Here is a 23,061-nt window from a genome sequence, read left to right as displayed (position 1 = left end):
CTTGGCGAGCCGTTCACAGCCCAGAGGCCGCGATCACGGGCTCCGACCTCGGTGGCTTGCCGAGAAGGGGTCCGCTGCAGCAGCTGTTCCCGTTGCGGGACGTGCCCGTTTGGAGCACGTCAGGAAGAGGTCTGTTCAACCGCCCGCGTGCGGAGATCGAGCTACTGGGGCGCAGGGTCGGCGCGAACATCGCCATCCTAGTCGACCTTGTTCGGCCATTGACTTGAGATCGTGATTCGCCGGCGCGAATCGACCTTCACCTGGGTCGGGAGGGGCCCAGAGACATTGTGAGAGACATTGACCATTGAGGGTGCCGTAAGTAGGGGGCAAGGTGGGAATATATAAGATGGCCATCTTAGAAGTATTGTAGGAATGCATATGGAGGGTTGAAGTATTGTGTTGTTGACGATTCTACTCAGGGGTGAATATATTGTTGATTGATCCGGATCCTTGGTGTGGTTTCCTTATTGATTTGGATTGTTTCCTCCGTTGGACCACTGGAGGGTTTACTTGGTATTGATTGCGTTACAAAAGCATATAAATCATATATCTTTCTGGCGGGGTTCCTCTCAAGGTCCGGGGGTCACCGAGACCAGGTGGTCACAGGGAGGACCACGTAACAATTGGTTGAGTTATGTTAGGGTATTCATGATGGAGGGTGGTAAATCGTGAGGTGTAAACTGTTCTTCACCCTAAATCTTCATGTACATCGGACTGATGTTGGATGCTTGGGAACCAATCGCTCGCACAGCAAGGTAAGTCGTGGTGTCAATAAGCTGACAATGTTTTACATCCACTAATAAGCCAAACTGATTGAGAAAAATCAGCTCCGATGATGGGTGTGGGATGCTTAGAGACGATGAATAACCAGCGAAAAACTCGATGCAGTCCCAGATCAAGTGTCAACTGTCTGTCTCTGTCTCTCTCTCTCTCTGTCTCTGTCTGTCTGTCTGTCTGTCTGTCTGTCTGTCTCTCTCTCTCTCTCTCTCTCTCTCTCTCTCTCTCTCTCTCTCTCTCTCTGGCGATAGGTGAGTGGTTAACTACTTGAAGTTGTAGTGCAGTTTTGTTAGACCGAGTCTTGTTTCCTGTCGTGCATTGAAACACCCTCACTTCGACCCCAGTATTAAATGGACTAGAAAGCGTGTGCCAGTGTTTTCAGTGACGTAGAAAAGGCGACTCTCACAGTGATTGGCAGAGCTTGTCTCCCCTAGCTGCCGGTCCCACTGTTTCCCTGTGGCAAAGTGGGCTTCTTGTGTGGTGAAGTGAAGTGTTGTACCGCAATGCCAATAGTACCAACATTCTATAACTTCACGCCCGTGACGATGTACCGCAATGTACCGCAACTTCACGTACCGCAATGCCTTCACGCCCTTCACGCCCGTGACGCCCTGACTATTACACCAGATCTTGCCTCGCTGTTTGCTTTGGGCCTGATGTTGAGAAAAAGCACGCTCTTTCTGCAGGTGACAAGTGAGCGCCTGCAATTGTGCTAAGAGCTGGTTGATGGTCGACCGCAAATCCTGAATGATCAGATATTGCACTGACTGGTTGGCATGTAGCAACAGCGATGGAATGTGTGGATGTTGACACTTCCAAAATCTTGTCAGATCTCATCGAGCCGTTCGATGGTCACTGTTTCCCTGGTAGAGGCCAGGATGAATAGAGTGTTATTAGGTAAATGTTGCAAGAAGAGCCGTTTCAAAATGTTATCTTCCAGCTTGGCTTCACCCAAAAGCTGCCTCAACCTCCTAAGAAACTGCCATGGTTTCCTGTTTCCCAGCTTTTCTGAGATGAGTAGCTGGTGCAAGTGTTTCTGCAAAGATGCTGAGGTATGCCGTATGAGCTCAGTCTTGATCTTATCGCACCTGTTCATCCCCGGCGGGTTGATAAAATCTCTGACCTCTGATGCAATCTTTGCTTACAGGGAAAACTATAATGGCACTCAGTAGAGAGCATACCTCCGCCTGGTTGACCATATCACTCAATGGTGAAGAATCATTTTTAAAAATTCTACTATCCGGATTCGGATCCGAATATTCACCAAAATTGAATCGAATCTTCCTTGTCACACACAACCTGTCCAACAAGTTTCGTCCAAATCCGTCCATTACTTTATGAGATATCCCGCTATGTATCCTTTTTGGCCATATCTCTCAATGGTGAAGAATCACTTTAAAAATTTTAAATAATTCTTATATCCGAATCCACATTCAGATCTTCACCAAAATCGAATAGATTCTTCCTTGTTCCACACACAACCTGTCCACAAAGTTTCGTTCAAATCCACCCATAACTTTGAGATATCCTGGTATGTATCGTTTTTGGCCCGATCTCCCAATGGTGAAGAATCACTTTTTAAAATTCTAGTAGCCGGATCCGAATCCGGATCTTCACCAAAATCGAATCATTTCGTCCTTGTCACACATGCTACACCTCTGCCAAATTTCATCCCAATCCGTCCACAACTTTTTGAGATATTATGTTCACAAACAAACAAACGGACAAACAGAAAGGGGTGAAAACATAACCTCCATCTACCTTGGGTGGCAGAGGTAACAATGATATAAGCCAATTTTGGATCCTGCATTGTGATCCTCCGAGTCAGGAAGTGCTTTCACGTGCGCGAACCTTAACTTTGGGTCGTTGGGCCAAAAGGGAGGGAGTTTCAGTGCAACCGCCTCGACTGGGGAAGGTGATTTGGCCTATCAGAACATTCTGTAACTTCTGATGATGATGTGGCCCAGCTATCAGAACTTTTGCCAGCAAGGTGTCCGTATTTGAGGAACAAGCTTGGTGAATTAATTCTGCCTGCACCTTCTGTTCAGGTAGAAAATGATGCATGTACTGTATATCACAAAAACTACCACACCCTCACAAAAATGCGCAATGGGAAGTACATAAATAAGCTTGGTAGAGGATTCCTCCTTCTGACTCCCAATTTATTTATCTTTCTTTCCCCCTTTCTGATAGTAATAGTAATACCATCGGTAGCCACTGCTCACACAATTAATTAATTTGAGGAATTTGTCACAACAGGAAAAGAAGAAGAAGAACCACCTTTAGAGGCCATTTTTCCCTGCAGAGCAGGGATTGGCCTTTTTCGGGCACCTTGGTCCCCTTTTTGAAGCAATGTTTTACGGCCGGATGCCCTTCCTGACGCCAACCCGTAGTCGCCTCTTACGATGCGCAGGGATACGGTGTACCTATTCTAAACCGGGGTACACACCGGGGGTCACAAGAGGGTCGAGTAAAAATTGAAAACGACGGCATTTGTTCGAGTATCATGATGGCGTTGTTACCATGGAGACCATGGAGATCGCCATGTTGTTAAGCAGTGCCGAGCACTCCGTTCCGTTTCTTGGAGTGCTTGCTTGAGCCCTTTGAATCAAGCAAGCCGCTTGGAAAGCGCAAACAAGCCGCTTGCAAACGCAATCAAATCAATCAAAAAAAAAACCACAAAGGTTTAAATGCTGATCAAGCAAGGAAGCAACACGTACCATTTTTAAAGTCTTGGTATGGCTATTGGCTTCATAAAGGAGCTCATCCACCCTTTGCGAGGTGTTGTTTTTAGTCTTGGCAGGGTGACGTCACAGTCACCCTCCCCACGAGCAAAGTCAGTGAGGAGTGTCAGTTTAGTCGCTGACAACCTTTTTCAGACTTTGAGACCTCAAATACCCTTTAGTTTAGACACTTGAGACTCCTTTGACCTTTCAAACCTTTTTAGATGTTTTAAGACCCTTTAGACCCATTTAGACAATTCAGAACCCAGAGACCTTATTTTACACCCTTAAATCCCTTTGACGTTTTATACAAGGCCCTTTAGAATCTTTAGACTCCTTCAAACCTTTACACCTTTTGACCTTCACACATTTGGACGTTTTCCCTTTAGACCATTTTGACCTTTCATTTGCAATCAATGACCCTGCATTTAGTACATCCTTCCATTTATTGCCACACAAAACAAGTCCTGGTGATGTTCTGCAATCTCTGATTGCTCTTTCTAGGGGGGGGGCCTGGGGCATCAGTCACTTCAAGTTTTTGAAAAAGTTTGATTTTTGGTACCATTTTGAAGCTTAGGGTCTAAGTAAGAATTTTGGTCCGAGTGGACAAAGATCACATGGAGTCTTCATACATTCCCGCCATTTTCCAAGATGGCCGCCATCAAAATCTAATACTGACAATATCTCGGAAACTAATCAACCTAGAAACATGAATTTGGTGTCTATACCTAGGTTTTCATGGTCAAGGAATCAAATAAAACCATTTCTGACTACATCAGAGTATTTATTTGTCCCGAAATGGTAAATTACACAACAAACGTTATAGCAGAATTTAGCAGAATTATGCATGTTAACAATTAAGCACATACGAACGTAAATTCTATAAAATACCATGAATATAAACCGAACATTCTATTTTCATTGTTCTTAGTGATATTTGATTGATTAGGTAAGTGCAACTAAAAAATCATTACTCATTCTCACAACCATCATGGTCATTTAGTTGGGACATGTGCACTTGCATAAACGTGAGCACTTCAAGTCAGCTTTTTTGCACTTGCATGACGAGCAAGGTTTTGTGCACGCGCATTTTACGTCTAGATCAAACACATCCCTGGCAAGGGGCAACGTGGTCCAGATGGGAACCAGTTGGCCATCTTTTTCCATCCATCCATGATTGCTTGGGACTAGTGCCAGTGGCTCGTGCGCTGTAGTCCAGATGCTCGCCTGGAAGACACTCCTTTTGAGATGTTGGTCCAGCGCATCACTTGTAGGGGGTATTCTTTCCACATCCCTAGTCCTGTGACAGAAAACCCTCATTCGAACAAGGTCAACGTTGGTGTCATCAGTGATAGGTTCGTTGGAGTACATTTTGCAAACAAAGTGACTCACCACTTCCCTCAACTCTGGCGATGTAAGAAACGGGGTGCTAGCAATTGTCGCAAACTCACTCAAGAGGGGTGGAACCTCATCTTTCCGCTTGAAGCAGTATCGCTTGCCCTTGAATTTGAAAGCTGACGTGCTGTCTGATCCAGTGAATGCATGAAAGAGAGCCAAGGCTTTGCACGTTGTCACACCCAAACTTGAGGCAATGTTGTTGAGGGAGATCATTTTGACTGTCTTTCCTGCTTTGAAAGAAATCCAGATATCTGACTCCGGATTCACCGCCTTGATGTGGTGGAAGTTACACAGAAGTATTACGACAACGTCTGTGTCGCCAGTATAGACCATTCCCAGTGATGAATATTTGAGGGCATGAAGAAGATGTACCAGGACACGAGTGTCTGCCTCCTCATGATTACATCGTCCCATGGGCGGTCCATTCCCTGCATTGAGGACTTGGTCACCAGAAGTGATATAAACCTGTTTGCCATCTTGGAATGGTGTTTGCACAATGCTTGTTGACAGGAATGAGAAGAGCTCTTTTTTATTTTCGGCATTAGCCAAAAAGTTTTGCCAGTTTCCAGGCACTTTGGCAGAACCAGATACTCGCTGTCGTGTGCCTGTTCCTCGCTTTTCTCTTGTGGTCGCTTTGATTGACATTGTGCGATACTGATCCCATACAATATCCACTCTCGCTGCTCTTTTCAACTCATGCTGGATTCTTGGGCAGAATACTTTGGTGAAATATTCATCAAATGTTTTGCCTTGGACAGTTGTGCCAGGAAGAGAGTGGATCAGTGCACCACCATCAATAACGATGACCCCATAATCATCTGGTGCGACGAGCTCCTCATCCGCGGATAGTCCGGTACTTGCACTTGCTTCCATAATGCACGCCAATAAATCTGACTTGGTGCAAGAGTTGATGGACCCATCAGAAGCCAGTGCATCTGGTGATGAGGAGGATTCATGACGGAAAAATTCCTCCAAATTTCCACCCCGGCTATCAACCATAATGAATGCTTGTCCATACAGCTCTGTATGTTGTTTGAAGTGCTGCACCTTCTTCTGAAGTGCTGTCTTTTTTCGAGTTTTCTCCTCATGGAACAGCAGCAAGTTGTTTTTCTTGATCGGAGCTGCCAGAGGTACATCATTTGAGTCCAGCACATTCTTCCGAAAGTGGTCATACTGCTCTTGTCCTCTAGATTCTAAGACACGGACCGATGTGGCGGCAGACTTGTCAACACACACTTTATTGTCTAATGTAACTAGTTCTGCACTACTCTCTTCAAAGGGATTCCCTCTGCTTTGCAGCACATCCATGAGATTTGTGACATGACGCCTAAATCGGTGCTGGGATGTACTTCCTTCCTCGTGATGAGGGAGCTCTTGATCTTCGTCGTCATCTACATCAGTGAATTGCTCTAGAACACGGCTAATTTCTGGACCAGTTGCAATCCAGCGTTCTAGCATCTCAGGGTTCTCTGTGATCCCGATCACTCCCCCAACCCCTTTCACCCGTTTGTTGGCCTGCTCGTGTGCTTGATCAATCGGAATGGAAGAGTAACGATGATTGCTTCGACTTATTGCCCAGTGACCTGCTTCAAACTCCTCTTGGATGCTAGATGGAAGACTTTCAAGGTCTCTGATGAATACGGGAACCCACCTTGCATAATTCTGGTGATCAAGTGCAAAGAACAGAAGCACAAGGTTTTGCAGAGTAGCCACCATAAGTTTGAACTTTCGCTCTCTGTGTGATATAATAAACATGAAGATGAGCTGTTCGTACTTGTGAATGAGTAACCAGAACTGCACTGTTGGTTTCTCTTTGCAAGCTACAGAGACCCAGTCGTCGAAGGTCATTTCACTTCCGCCGTCCTCATAGGCTCGTTTCAGTAGACTATCGAGCACCACAACAGTAATCTGGTGAGCATACCGTGTTCTCATTGGATCATTTGCTCTCAAGTAAGATGTCGCTGCAGCTACTGTCAAGGCAATGCCAGCCTCTGCAAAGGCTTCAGGCCATCCAGACCCTCGTAGGAAATCTCCCATAGTCGCCCACAAAGCCATTTCGATGTGGAGCCCTCCCAACATCACCAGAAACGTATCTTCTCCAAAGAGTTCAGGAAAGGTCCATTGCATTTTCTTGGCAATATCAAAGAGTGGCTGGTCCACTGCCATGATTGGGATTTGCTGTGGGTTGAGGAACTCGGTTGTTTTCTTGACCAGGTCCATTCCATGTCGAATCATTTTTGGTGTAGCTGCTTTATCACGGAATAGTGGTAGCATGGCTTCAATACATTTCTCTGTTGATCCCACAGCATCCGATCGAGAAGCATGATATGCCGACCACATAATTGGAGGAACAGTTTCACTTTCAAATTCCATTTGCATATTTTCCTGCACCATTTTCATCCAGGCCTTTTCATGGTGTTCCTCCTTGTCAAATGACGCCATGGACTGTGGCTGCACGTCTTTCACAGGAGGTTGGGTGACAAGATTCCGGCTCATAGGTGGAACAAACGTGTACAGAGGAGGCAGCATTGGTCCCTTGGTGCTTGATGCTCGTCGATGGAAGTCGATTTCTATAGGTTCTTGGTCCAGCCCTGGGTTTTCTACTGAAGGAAACTGAAACATGGAGATACCTGTTCCATGAAATGAGGATGTGGCTGTTCTGGACGTAGGATTGTGATCTAGATTGTCAAGGGCTGCAACCGTAAAAATCTGCTGACGAAGGTTGCTAGGACAGACTATATCAGCGTTGGCATGTGCTCTTTCAGCAGTAGCTTGTGCATATCCAACTTCAATGGTAAGCACTCTCTTATATGACACGCTAAGGCAATACTGATGTAGCAGTTGTACCAGTTTCTTGCTCCTTGTTTGGGAATGCAGTTTTAAGGCCAAAAACACTGCAAGAGGAGGCTCACATCTCCAGTTTGCAGGAAGAGAAGTGATGTTCAACATGGTTAGTTGACTCATGGAGAGAACTGTCCTGGAATTGTCTTGCATAGGAGATGATTTAGGACCAGCAAGCAGTTGACGAAAGAAATATTTCAGCTTTGTTGGAACAGCAGATTCCTCACAACCTTCAGGAAATGACCCCTTGAAATTGAAAGCAGTATCATGATCCAAAACTGCTTTACGTAGAATTGATGCTGCCAACAGTAAGGTACGTGATTCTTCCTCTGGTGTCTGGCTCGCGCTGGAGATGATTTTTCGAGCTGTCTCTGAGCAAACAAGGAATACTCGATTTCGGATCCCTTTTTCTTCTGTCAGATGTGGGAAGTGTTCAAGTACTCTCTCTTTCAGGCGTGTGCAGTTCACTGTCTTACGAATCTCATGCTGTCCCAACCTTTCCGTCATCATATCTGTCAAATCTTGGAGAGCAAAGATTCTACGTCCTCCAGCAATTTCTTCACTGACGAATTGTAGTAGCTCATTTTCTACTGTGATTTCAGTGTCTTGGGTGACTTGACCTTGTTTTGTACTGATTAGCATTTCATAATGCCGACGGTTGAATTTAGTGTAGCAATATCGATGATAGTTAGCTTCAATAGCTACCAGATCTCCTTCTGCAAGCCGTGCTACAATGCGATCCTCTCCCAATGAAACTGCTTTGTCATGGATGTTCTCGGTGAGGGAAACTTTTTGGAATGAATGGTCATCTTTACTCGTTTCTTCATTACAGAAGAGACATAAATTTCGATTAGTTTCTGTGCTAGATCTTCTTGGTCGTTTTCGTAGAGGTGGCAAGCCTTTGGAAGAACGTGTTTTTGCCCGGTCAAGTGCTGATGCCTTGTACAACTGACGACATGTTTTGTGCCAGGATGCTCGATTTGCTTGCATAGATCCTTCATCTGGAAGTTCCAAGTTTGGGTGAGGTGCAGCATCAACATCTCGGAATTGATTTACAAGGCTGATAATATCTTTGTATGCCTCCGCCCTACGTACACCAACTGGGTTGTCAAGAGGACAGACAAGTTCTTCGTTTGTTTTTTCTTGGCAGAGGACACACAACTCACAGTTCGTTGTCTCAGCCATCACACTAGCCTGGAACGAAAAGAAAATACATGTAAGTATATAATAACCAAGCATAATCAAGTATACATGGACATAACATAACACAAAAATCTGACAAGTAGGGATTCAGCAGAAGCAGTTGCACATACATATGAATTATCCAAACCGATTTCCAAATATACAAAATGTATTCATGTGTGCTGACTTATATAACACAATGGCTATTGTATTTAGATATTTGGATACATACTGATATATCAACAGATATATAATGCGACTAGAAAATGTGCTAATGAGTTCGTGTACTGCACAGATATTCCAGCAAACAACCTAAGCTGATTCCATGATCACAAAGGATAAATGTGAGATCCTAATTGCCATGGTTATTTTTCTACTTTTGGGGAACAGAGATACACCTACTGATTTAGAGACATAACTGTTTGCTTCCCTGGCCATAAAATTCGAGGCATGGACACCAACAGCATGACTGAAGGTTTAGTGGTTTTGGAAGTATAGCCGATATAGGATTTTGGTGGCGGCCATCTTGAATTTTACCATTTCGGGACAAATAAATACTCTGATGTAGTCAGAAATGGTTTTATTTGATTCCTTGACCATGAAAACCTAGGTATAGACACCAAATTCATGTTTCTAGGTTGATTAGTTTCCGAGATATTGTCAGTATTAGATTTTGATGGCGGCCATCTTGGAAAATGGCGGGAATGTATGAAGACTCCATGTGATCTTTGTCCACTCGGACCAAAATTGTTACTTAGACCCTAAGCTTCGACCTGGTACCAAAAACTAAACTTTTTCAAAAACTTGAAGTGAAAATGAAAATTTGTTCATGGTGGGAACCCCACTATTCTAGTTATTGGGTCATCTCATCTCAATTCTTGGAGATGAACTTATAAAATGGGTCGTGATGTCCGGATGTCTGTCTGTCCGTCCATCAGTTAACGTTTTACTATTTTTGCTTCTCCTCCCTCATCATCCACTGAATGTTCTGAAAATTCACACATGAACACAAGATCGTATCCCGCACAATCACGAGGACTTCCATTTTTCCATTTCGGATAATGGGGTGAGGGGGTGCATTAACCCCCTAACTTCGGATCTGTACTCGTCCCAAATTTACCAACCGATTGCTTCGAAACCCATTACAGCCATTCCACTCGATGGCCCGCACAATCGCTAGGGCTTCCGTTTTTCAATCATGAGAGCTCCCAGGGGGCATTCCCCCCTGAAACTTTGGATCCCTACTCATCCCCTATTTACCAACCGATTGCTCTGCTATCCGATGGTCTGTAGGTTCGCTTGGTCTTAGATTATTAAATTTCGTATTTTTAGATTTCAGATCATAGGGGCTCTCATGGGGTTAGCGATGCCAATTTGGGCACATACTCACGGAGCATACTTGTTTATTAGTCCCCGACCGGTGTACACCAGAGGGGACTATAGGTTTGCACTCCGTCCCTCCGTCTGTCAGTCTGTCAGTCCGTCACGCAAAGAACAGTTTTCCGGACTTGTTTTCTAAACTCTTAATGCTAATGATTTCAAACTTGGTACATGGTTTCCTCATGATACGTTACAGATCAAGTTCGAACTTCACGACGTTTCGATCATTTTTGACAAAGTTATGGCACTTTGAACTTTGGTAATTTCCCCCAACAGTTTTCCGGACGACAGACTGCCGGTAGGGAACATGTATTGCAGCGCAATACTCAGAATGCTTGTTAGTCCCCTTCCGGTGTACACCGGAGGGGACTATAGGTTTGCACTCCGTCCCTCCATCTGTCACGCAAAGAACAGCTTTCCGGACTTTTTTTCCTAAACCCTTAATGCTAATGAAACTTGGTACATGGTTTCCTCATGATAAGTTACAGATCAAGTTCGAACTTCACGACGTTTCGATCATTTTTGACAAAGTCATGGCACTTTGAACTTTGGTAATTTCCCCAACAGTTTTCTGGACTATAATTTGGAGTGCGGTAAGTCAAAGTTGTTAATATTCCTTGTTTTAACTCCAATTTACATTCTGTTTCCACTTTTAGTGAGAAGTAGGGGTCTGTGCAACCATTCATGAACTTTATTTGGTGCAAATTGGATAATTTTTAGCCGAGTTACCTCAGACCGTGAGTTGATAATTATATAATTCACACAGTGCAATACGTGTAATTTCCCCAACAGTTTTCCGGACGACAGACTGCCGGTAGGGGACATGTATTGCAGCGCAATACTCAGAATGCTTGTTTATTATGTACAGCCGAGCAGAACTGTCAAGTACGCACCAGCTAAGTCAAAGAGATGAACTTACACATTAAATCGAGCCAATCGAGAATGAGACTAAATGGGCAAGATGGAAACACACCGTTGACAAAATAAAGCACACATATTTACAAGCACAATATTCACTGATGGAAAGTCACATATATACAGAAAACACTCAAGAAAAAGGCACACAAGATCATTTTCTTACATTTAGCACTTATTTCCCTTCTACAATCTTATCTTAGTTAGTACACACACGATATGAAATTGGCAAAGCCTGGACACAAACAAAACCCTTTAGAACCCATTATAATTACCCTTTGGAATCCTTTAAAATTACCTTTCAGAACTCTTTAGAGCCCTTTAAAATTACCCTTTTGAACCTTTTAGGATTACCCTTTAGAGCCCATTAGAGTTACCCTTAGAATCCATTAGAATTACCCTTTGGAAGTACCCTTTATAACACATTATAATTACCCCATACAACCCATTAGAATTACCCTTTCGAACCCATTAGAATTACCCTTTATAACCCATTAGAATTACCCTTTGGAAGCCATTATAATTACCCTATATAACTCTTTAGAATTACCCTTTAGAACCCATTAGTTACCCTTTACAATTACCCTTTAGAACACATTATAATTACCCTTTAGAACCCATTATAATTACCCTTTATAAACCTTTAGAACCCATTATAACTACCCTTGAGAACTCATTATAATGTTGCGGATCTCAAACGTCGACCTTCCCCTTACCAAGGGGGGATTAATCCCCTTGTCTGTTATCTAGCCGACGCGATCCGGGGCTATCACGTTCCTTCCGGTCAGCGCTGAATAGGGTGGTAGGTCGAATTAGTCCTATTACCTAATTACCAGCGCCTCCCGGGAAGCAAGGAAATAACCCCACCCGAATCACGGTTTTAGTGGACACGCCGAGCGATAGCGAGCCGCGATTCGGGCCGTTAACAGGTACTAAACCCGATTTGAGGAGTTGTGATCGTGCCACGCTTACCCAATGGAGAAATCACTAAGACGGTCGAATTAAGAGAAAACAGGAAGAACAAGTAATTTATTACACACTTTGTACAATGAAGAAGAAGAAGCAATGCACAGTGAAGAAGAAGAAGCAGATACACAGGGCAGCCTCATAACATTCTTAACTTATCCCTAGACACTGGCCTGTTCACACTCAGACTCAGACGGGGTTTGTAGATGGTCAGGCGATGGTCCAAAGGATCACATCCACAGCTCGCTCCGGTCCCCGACTCGTACCACGAAGACGATGGTAGACGGCAGGCAAGCTCTCTGCGTGTCGTTGCCGCGGATCGGACAATTATATGGGAAAGGTGAGCTAGGCTGGGCGGTTATTCCACGGCTCACGGCCGCGTATGTAATAAACGAACCGGCTAGGCGGTTATACTGGCGGTCTCAGCAAGCCCAAAGCCAAACCCTCAGCGAGTTCTTGCAATCAATGCCAAACGTGACAATCCTTTCACAAACGCTTATACTCTCCAATAGTCCTTTGACGCTCTTCACTTGCGAGACCTTTCACCATCAAAGTTCCCCCCAGCGAGTCCTCTGGCAAAGCGCAGTTCCTTTAGACTTCTCCCTTCTCATAACTGAGGTGGGGGCCTCGCGCAAAGGGTTTTATTGCCACGCCCTTAGAACCCTCTGGAACCCCTAGCCACACCCTGTCGGGCGATGTCGCCTCAGCCCTGATTGGCTGGTGGTCCTTACCATCCCCCTGCTGCCAATCCAGATCTCAGCCTCGCTGCCGCTCCACCCCCTTTTTGGGCCTACCTCGTGTCACTGGGCTAGTTCCAGCAAACCAGCAAACCAAGAGCAGCAAACGCTGCTGGTAGCCAAAGCGTAACAAACTGCAAGCATCCCAAGCGTAACAAACTGTGAGCATCCCAAGCGTAACAAATTGCGAGTTGTCAAATGGGGTGCGGGATGGATTCTGCCCAACGAGGTGGAAGGTGGAAGGTGGAGGGTAGAGGCACAATGGAAGGAGCCTATTCTTATTTGTTTTACACAACGCAGATGATAACTATTGGAAATGGCCTTATCTCACATATACGAAGAAATAACTAACGTTCTAAGGTGACCTACGTGTTGCTCGTGGACTAACTATGGGGGCAAAACCTTTAACCTTTATTAGTCAAATATGTACACTTTCTCAGAACCGCAACAATAATTACCCTTTAGAACCCATTTAATTACCCTTTATAACCCATTATAATTACCCTTTATAACCCATTATAATTACCCTTTATAACCCATTATAATTACCCTTTATAACCCGTTATAATTACCCTTTAGAACTCATTATAATTACCCTTTAGAATCCATTATAATTACCCTTTATAACCCGCTGGAATTACCCTTTAGAATTAAACACGGTGGGTTAGAAAGGTTCTTCTTCATTTTTAATGGAGAATGGATATGGCCAAATATTGAAGCAGCTTCATTGCTTACGAATTGAAAATCATTTCAAAAAGGAATCTTACTGTTTTTAGCGACATCATAAAAGACATAAACAACAGGCAAGAAGATCTAATATGCAACATGTTAGTCGTTAGATAAGGTGGTGTAAAAGACTGCATATATGGCGGTAAACTTCCCAAAAAAAATTTCTACAACCTCAAAAATCTTTGTTCTATTTGAATTGGATTATATACGTGAACACGGGTAAATACAAATCGCTTTTATGGAACTTCCAAAACAATTTAACAGTACTTGGACAAGATATTACGGCATTTTATGTCATCAAGACTAATCACATTGTACGGCTAACAGACCCCACCCTGTCCTTGTTTCTCTAGACTGCATGGGGTAAGGTGTTGAATGAAATATCTAGTTAGCCCGCACAGAGGGAGACAGGGTTTTGCAATCACTTCTGTGTGTGTGTCTGTGTTTGTGTGTCTGTGCTGTAACTTTTTTTACCATTTGAGCTTTTGTCATCAAATTTTCAACAAAGTTTTATGATGAGAACGAGGAAGAGTACCGTCCCAAGTGGGGAAAAGCTAGCATAGGATGCTCCTCCCCTCTTTCCACCCTATCTCTCTCCCCCACTCCCCTCTCCCTCCCCAATCTCCCCCACACCCCTGCCTCCCCTCTCCCCTGTCTCCTCACTCTTCCCCCCTCAGCTTCACGTGCATTTGAATGGAATACGTAACCATGCCAATGGTTTTATCAACCAAGTAAATCGATGATTACCTTTCAAACAGTAGATAATCAGGTGAAGGTACAGGGTTGGAGTTCAAAACCGCAAACATAAGTTTTTGGGAGCAAAATACGTTGCCAGTGAAAGAAGATATCGTAGTGTGTGCGGACATACATAGAAACACTCCGCAGTGACCCGAATCAATAACAGTTGCTAAATGGACAGTGATCTTATGCACTTGTGGCACCACTTTATTAATAAACAATTAATATCTTTAATTCAATTATTAAAGATATGGAAAATAAAAAAAATACTGGATTTTCTATTTTTTATACATCATCAATTCTCGTGGAAGAGCAAGAACAAACACAGAACAGACAATGACGTTCACAGGGAGCAACAAAATTTGACACAAAAAGTAGAATCTGAATCCAAAAAGATCACCACCAGTGTCCCTCATCGGTAATAAAATAAAATAAAAATATGGTGTAAAATAAAAAGCAAATATTGTCGTGGCCAAAAATATTGGCACCTTTGTACTTTTTTCAAATAATGCACCATTTCTTCCAGAAAATTGTTGACATTAAAAAATATTTTGGTATCCACATATGTATTTCTGTGGTTTGCAATGGAACAAAACAAAAAAAAAAGCTGAAAAAACTACTAAATCTCAGCTTATTCCACACAGAAATCCTAAAACGGCCCGGACAATATTATTGGCACCTTTTAGAAGTTGTTACAAATAATTAGATTTCAAGCAGGTGATTCTCCTTTACTCTGGAATTGAACTCACCTGTGGTGAGTTGCAGGTGCCTACAATATAAAAATAACTCATTCAACCAGTTTGAATAGAGAAAAGGAGTCATTCTGCTGTTTTGTGTCACTGTGTGTACCACAATGAGCATGCACTCCATGCAGTAAAGAAAGAAAAATAGAGAATTGTCTCAGGAGGTCACACACAAGATTGTAGCCAAGCATGAACAATTTCAAGGCTACAAGTCAATCTCCAGAGACCTTGATGTTCCTGCGTCCACCGTACGCAATGTTATCAGGAAGTTTAAGGCACATGGCACTGTAGCCAACCTCCCTGGATGTGGCCGCAAGAGAAAGCTTGATTGAAGATTGCAGCGATTGTAGGAATGGTCGAGAAAGCACATCAATCAACTGCCAAACAGATTCAAGCTGACCTTCAGACACAAGGTACGACAGTTTAAACTCGCACCATCCGTCGCCAACTCAATGAAAGGGGGTTCTATGGTAGGAGACCCAGGAGGACCCTACTGCTGAGAAAGCCCGACTGGAGTTTGCCAAAACACACATGAACAAGTCAAAATCCTTCAGGGAGAATGTCCTGTGGACAGATGAAACTAAATTAGAGCTCTTTAGTAAAGCACATCATCTCTATGTTTACAGAAAACAGAATGAAGCCTTAAAAGAAAAGAACACCTTCCCTACAGTCAAACATGGAGGAGGTTCAGTGATGTTTTGGGGATGCTGTGCTGCCTCTGGCACTGGGTGCCTTGAATGTGTGCATGGCATCATTAAATCAGGAGCTTACCAAGGCATTTTGGAGTGCAATGTTCAACCAGTGTCAGAAAACTGGGTCTCCGTCGAAGGTCATGGGTCTTGCAGTAGGACAATGACCCCAAACACACTTCAAAAAGCACCCAGGAATGGTTCAAGACAAAACGCTGGACTGTTCTGAAGTGGCCAGCAATGAGTCCAGATCTAAATCCCATTGAACACCTGTGGGGAGATCTGAAAACAGCAGTTGGGAGAAAGCACCCTTCAGATCTGAGAGAACTGAAGGAGTTTGCACAAGAAGAGTGGGCCAAACTGCCAGTAGTGAGGTATAGGAAGCTCATTCATGACTATAGGAAGCGCTTGACTGCAGTTATTTTGTCCAAAGGCTGTGTTACCAAATATTAAGTCAAGGGTGTCTATTTTTGTCAATGCCATTTCTTTTTATTTCCTGATGTAAAAGGATATATTAAGTTCTGAATCAAAAACAAAGGTTCTGTAATATTAACAGTGAAATAAATAATTGTGGAGACCAAATGCGTTTGTCAATTTCAACTTATTTTCAGAGAAAATTGTGAGTTATTTGAACAAGACCGGAAGTCTGACAGCGGCGGCATAGCCGACATGACCATTCCTGCCACTAAAGTGGCGTTTTTCATTGCTGCTTTTTGAAACCCACCAATTAATGTTTTGTTTTGGAAACCACCAATGAAACTGACTTTTCCTGCAGTTTAACACGAAACTGAAAGGGTGGAAGCCCGGGTTGTGCTCATTTACCAAGCAGCTAGCTAGTGCTTGGCAAGCCAGCGGTTTCTTGACAATTTTGAATGGAGTGCTTCCTCGAATGCTTAAACCACTTGGCGATCTCTCCACAAGAAACTTGGTAAATTAATACACACCCAATGTTCATGAGACCCGACCATAGATCGACTGTAATCTATATACCCCAAAGAGGAATAACCCTTCCTGCCGCTCCCATAGTGAACAGGTGTACTAGTAAATTAAAATGTCGGTGGGCGGAGTCAGCCGTCGTAATGACATCATAGACGTAATGACGTAGTGTGACGGACTGACACAAAACTGCCGCTACTTTAATATATTATTACGTGTGTGGGGGGTAGGTGAAGAAATACATTAGGAAACTCAGGAATGTGAAGGTTTTAGTATGGATCGTGTGACACGAAGAAGAAGAAGTCATCACGATGTACATAAGTAGGGAATCTGCATAGGGTAAGAGCGTTTGCATGTCGCCATAAGGAGGGTGGTTTGTGCTAATTAATTATAGGGTCTGTAAGGTTAATTTCCCCTGTACATGCTTGCCTCCCTGTGATTTTTCCCTCATGTTCTTATAAAACTCAGGCGGCCAGGCAATGGACTCATTCGCTCAACGTCGCCAGGTCCGACAGATTCAGCACATTTGCCAATCGGCAAGTAAACCCCGACGTCATCCGAATATTCCTGAACAGAGATGAGACTCCGCCCCCTGAAGACTCGTGGAACTCGTGCAGAGAACCTTCGGAGCATTGTGGAGTTACTGCAACGTTGGAGGAGGGGGGTGTTGTTGGACTATGGTGTATTTTGGGGGAGCTGGGGCCGCGTTGCGCTTGGCGGTGGAAACAAGGAAGGGCTGGTTGAGTGCCTGCTCACGCCTGGGCATTTTCTGATGCTCGGGTTTGGCGCCATTCTTGGGGCGCATCCCGCACAAGCGGCTACACCGGCAGCAATGACCAAAGCGCCCTCGACGCACTTTGGGGCCAGAGCTGAGGGTCAGCCCTACAGTAAGGGAAGTTATTTTCATTTATCTTTCCCCCTTGTTTGTATATGAGCCTGAATGGAGATGTCTCAAATTAGGAACTACTTTTTACCTCACATTCATTTTACTTGTTTGCATATATTTTCATTAAATCATTATTTGTTGAATTTTACTTTTCTTGGCTTGTTTCGTTTCTTCGTTTGTGGGTTCGGATTAACCCCATTTGTTCCAGATTAGATAGGGCTTCAGGACTTTCCGGCGCGTGCCAAAGACAATCCCGCCAAGGTTCAAAATACGCCCCATAGTAAAAGCTCATTTCAGCTATTCGTCTGAGACCGGTCTTCATCGGCCACGGACAGGATAATATAGAAGATTATATATTTTAACCTCCAGTGACTTTACAGTCACTACGAAGAGGTTAGTGTTACGATTAGATTTACTAAAATATTAACGTTACGTTATCATTATGATGAAAATGATATTACAAAAAAAAAAACCGAGGCTAATTCCTCACTTCCGCGTTATTAGTACGTACACTGCTTATCATTGATTCATGAACCATACACCACTTCAATCTAGAAACCTTGCAATAACGACAAAGGGATTGCAGTGTTACGATTATATTTACTATGTTATTAGTATTAACGCAATTATTATTATTATTATTATTACAAAAACAATACGACTGTATTAAGAAACCTGGGCTAATTTGTCCGAAGCAGCCTGAAGGTGAGGCATGAAGGCATGACGCCTAAGGCCTATACGCACTTTGTTGTTGGAAAATCCATAACGTCTATGCTTTCGATATTTGATGATCATTTTAACAATCGGTTTGTTTGTGTTTCACACTTAATGAAAAACATAAATGTAGAGCATGGCGATTGTGATATATGTCAGGTTCAACGATATGTTTGGCCTGAACGACATTGGAATCAAAATGGTGGAGTGTGGCGAGTCAGCCACGTATGCCGTAATGACATCAGCTGTAATCATATCACCCTGTCATGTGACCACATCCTCAGCTCTAATTGGTATCGTTTAAGGGTACATACTGTTACGAATTTGGGTAGTGATAGATGTAGAGCAGAGTAGATCTGAGTAGGTAACATGCTTCGACTGTCGTGACAGGGAATCTACCTGTAATAAGTTCTGTGTGTTTAGGCGTTTTGTCGGTCAAGGTGTATAATTGTGAATCTACCAGTAGATTCGGGTGATAGGTAGTGTAGGGGTTAATGAGTAGAGCCCTTGTATGTCTCACCTGGTAATCAAACCTTTGTCCATTTTGGCACTGCACACCACTTAAACATTAGTTAGGACCTTTAGTACAACACGAAATGATGCCCTTCCCCCCTGACATGACTTAGGAAGAAATCGGGCTAGAACACTGTCACACGGCCGCCACCATTTTCACCTCGGCGAGGCCTATCCACCTCGCATAGCACGTGCTACAACACAAGGAGCAGGAGCGGGAGTGAGAGTGATGCAGTGGGCGTGCCCCTGGACGTGCCGGCGAGTCAGTGGAGGCTCTGATTGGCAGAGCAGTGCGCCAATGCTGACTTCACCGGCCAGAGATATTAACAACGCCGGACGCCTTTTTGGAGAGTGGAGAGTTCAGATCTGAGTCAAGAGTTTGTGTGCACGAGAGAGTCAGGAGTTCGTTTTGGGCAGCAGAGAGAGAGAGTCGTTCAGTTGGAGTCCCGGTGCGAGTGAGTTGAGACTCGGCGTGTGAAGTTGCGCAGGGTGTGGTGAGTTCATGCGCAGAGTTGAGTTCGTGCACAGTTCGAGAGTTGATGAACGAGCGCCGAACGCCAGTTGGTTCATGGTCGAGTTGGGAGAGGCCTGGCTTGCTGGTTGAGTTCGTTTGTGAGTTGGATCCTGAGTGAGTTACGCACGAGTGAGCGGTTGCGCACCAGTTGGATTCCTGGCAGTCGTCCCGGTGGTTCGAGTGGCTTGTCGACCGTGTGCGAGGGTCGACCTCGTAGTGCTTGGTGCTTGGTGCTCGGGGCTTTGGAACCTGGAGTGAGGCGTGCCGTGGGACGAAAGGAGCCGCGTGTTGGACAGCAGCCAAAGCCAACGACGAGACAGATAAGCCCGAGCTCCGCGTATACATTTTACACAACAGACGTGTTTCTTTCGTATTCGATCCCTCGTTTTGTATTTGATATCTGGTGTGCGGGATCCCGAAGTAGGAAATTTTATTACCGGCACGTGCTTTTTCCTGTCCTTGCTTTCAGTGAATAAACCCTTATATTACTTTTTGTACATAATACCTGAACGCAGTTTCCTGATTGATTTGATAGTTAAGGCTGCGGGGACTTTCGCCGCTTCCCTCCATTCCGCGCGCTTAGGTGTTTTAGATTTTGGAATCCGCCATCGAGTTTCCGCCTCGGAGTTAAAGCCATCGCGATCGGCATCCGCGACCGCCTGATATTAATTTCGGCGGTTGCGCGACAATACATACGGACGGATAAACACTGTTCTAGACAGCTTTGCCCTATTGGCTATGCCGTAAAAAAGGACAAAGGTGCCAATATTTTTGGCCACGACTGTATATCAGCTTTTAATAAGCCTATACAGTGCAATCATTATAGACTAGCCGAAACCCATGGAACATCCACGGGAGGATGTGGTGTATGGATAGAGTGTACCATTATGGATGGCATAGGGGATAGATGGTAAATCCATTAGTGCCGTGGGCATCGGGTCACTGGGTGCGGCGTAAAAGGGATAACAAAGTCGAGTCCTTACGCTATTATTATATAGATGGTATTATTATATAGATACTCCCCGTCGATGTGCTTCTGTGGTAATCGCGAATATGAGTCACATACACGGTCACAGTGCCTGACGCCACTGTGACCGTGTTTTGATTAATAAATCTACGAGTCACAAAACACGAACCGAACTCACCTCAAGCAGTAAAAAGGTGCAAATCGCTCCTAGAAACCACCTCATCTCTTCAGACCTCAACACACCTCGATAAGTGACGGCAGCACTCATGGGATCTTCTTCTTCCGTTAAGCTCCAATTTTTTCTCTTTAAGTTAAGTCCAATCAGTCCTCTCTGCTCGAAGTGCTCAGGCCATGCCTGCCCGCTCTCATACTTTTATTTCCGTTCGGTGTAGAAAGAGATTGACATATCGTTCGTCTGTTTCCAGCTCGTTATCTTTAAGCTTCCTTACCTCTCGCCACCTGCTACACCTCTCTGAGTTACGAGGATTTATGCAACGCACCCCGAGTATCGCAACGTCACTCCATTTAACTTTATTAAAATGACGATAAAGACGTTTCCTTATATATCCTAATTTAAAATGTTCAAGGGAATAAAAAGACCATTTGGTTCACACCACCCATGATCACACCACTCGACTGTCCAATCAGCGGACGGTTCGCTTCGCCTTCGCCCAGCAGACGCCAATACGATGGCGTCGTATCGGCAGTTAATCGGATGCTTTTGGGTCCCAATGTCGGCTAATTCAGATTTTTCGAGTATGGCTGTACGTGATAAACAAAGAGCGCGGTTCGTAGATCATAAATCCATTAGTGCCGTGGGCATCGGGTCACTGGGTGCGGCGTAAAAGGGATAACAAAGTCGAGTCCTTACGGTATTATTATATAGATGCACACAACTCAACATAACACAGAAGATTATGCCCCTGGGGTGCCAATTTGATTCAAGCAGCTGAATGAAGAAGTAAATGTATTTTATTTGCCAGATGTAGGGCGCCCCTTTACCGAGGCACCAAATGGGAATGTTATAAATATTTACATTTAGCGTGGTAAAAACATCACATCACATTCATCTAAATTAATTCGCAATAGCTGCATTTGGAGGTAAAAATCCACCTTATGGAAGGTTCTTGGGGAGGGTGAAGAGGACGTTCACCATACTGTAGTTTGTGGGGTTGAGGATGTAAGGTTTCTCATAAAGGGGGAAAATCCGCCATAGTCAGTGTGGTCCTTTATCTCTGAGAAATCTATCATAATAAATGTCAGTGTGTATGTCTCCTCCATAACTCCAAAACTATGCTGCCTAGTGGCCCAAAACTTTACAGGCATAGTAAGGGAACTCCAAGGGAGTGCATGAATAGAAACTGGGTATTTGGGTAAATTAAAATACCACTTTTGAAGACAATTAACAAGCTAATAAAATTAAAACCAAAAACAGGCTTACCCTGGGCCATCCTGCATTCACCTCGCGGGGGAGTCTTAATCCGCTATTTTCTTTCAGCCTAATCAAAAATGCCTTGCCTTGGAACAGGCTATAATGGTTTCTGACACTATAACTTCATACCTTCGAATTGCTATATACATCACTGATCGCTTGCCCAGCCATCCGTTTCTTATCAATCGATGTTTGTAAGCCATGGCAATATAGTTGATAGCAGTGTAATTGACCTTTTGTAGTTTTTGAAAAAAATTACAAATTGTCATTCAAGACAATGTTAAGGTGACAAAATAAACGAAGTACAAATATAAATGTGTGTTCCGAAGTTTAAAATGTAACCCTCACCTCAGAGTTCCAGTTCCAGAGTGGATACACAGGGTGGTAGCCACAGCTCTAGTTGCACCATTCAAGGGAAGTCCATGTTATAATCTCTTTAAAAATGGTACGTGCTGTTTGGAAGCAATGGGTGGTATTGCTGTCCTGTTTGAACATACTGTTTTAACATACCCCAGTTCATTCAATCCTGTACTAATGACAGCAGATGGGAGCACCCATACACACTCCCCACCTTCCCACCACTTCCCCTCAAGCCCCCCTACCAAATTAAAGTCGAAACCCACCTCCCACTTCCCCTCAAGTTTCACTTTCGTATGGAACTGCAACGGAACATGGAACAGGCTGCGGTGCCTCGGTCACAACGGTCGCTCATTTGTGATACTATACTGTATTTCTATGTATGTAAATAAATATTGTCCTGTCCGTAGCCGATAAAGACTGGTCTCGGACAGATTAGCGGAACGAGCTTACACTCCGAGGCATTCAGTCAAAAAGGAGGGTGTTCTTTACATGCGAGGGAAAGGAGAATGACGAACTTACCTGGACGGCTTCCACCAGACGTCCTCAAAACTGCGATATAATTAATTCAAACCGACACGGATTTAAAATGTACAAAAATACCGGCTTTATTGAAGAAATGCCGGCGAACAAAATAACACAGCAAAATAAGATTCCTAAATGGAGCGCTCCCATACAGGCCCGTATACACACAAAGGGAAAATAATTAAGGTGAAAATAAAGCGTGTGTGTTTTTATGTACTTAGCTCTGAGCGTGTACTGAACCCCATTGGGAATCGTCCAGGCCCCAAGTGCGCAATCCGGGCACGGCACAGGCCCTGGCGGGAAGTAGGCCTCAGCACCCACGTCTCTCAGCGCAAGTGATATGAACTGTGACTGCACGGCACCAATGTTCCAACGCAAGAGGAGGAAAAATGTCGGAAC

This window comes from Myxine glutinosa, chromosome 1, assembly GCF_964187855.1.
Source record: "Myxine glutinosa chromosome 1, kmMyxGlut1.1, whole genome shotgun sequence".
NCBI classification, from domain to species: domain Eukaryota; kingdom Metazoa; phylum Chordata; class Myxini; order Myxiniformes; family Myxinidae; genus Myxine; species Myxine glutinosa.
This window is presented reverse-complemented; position numbering follows the sequence as displayed.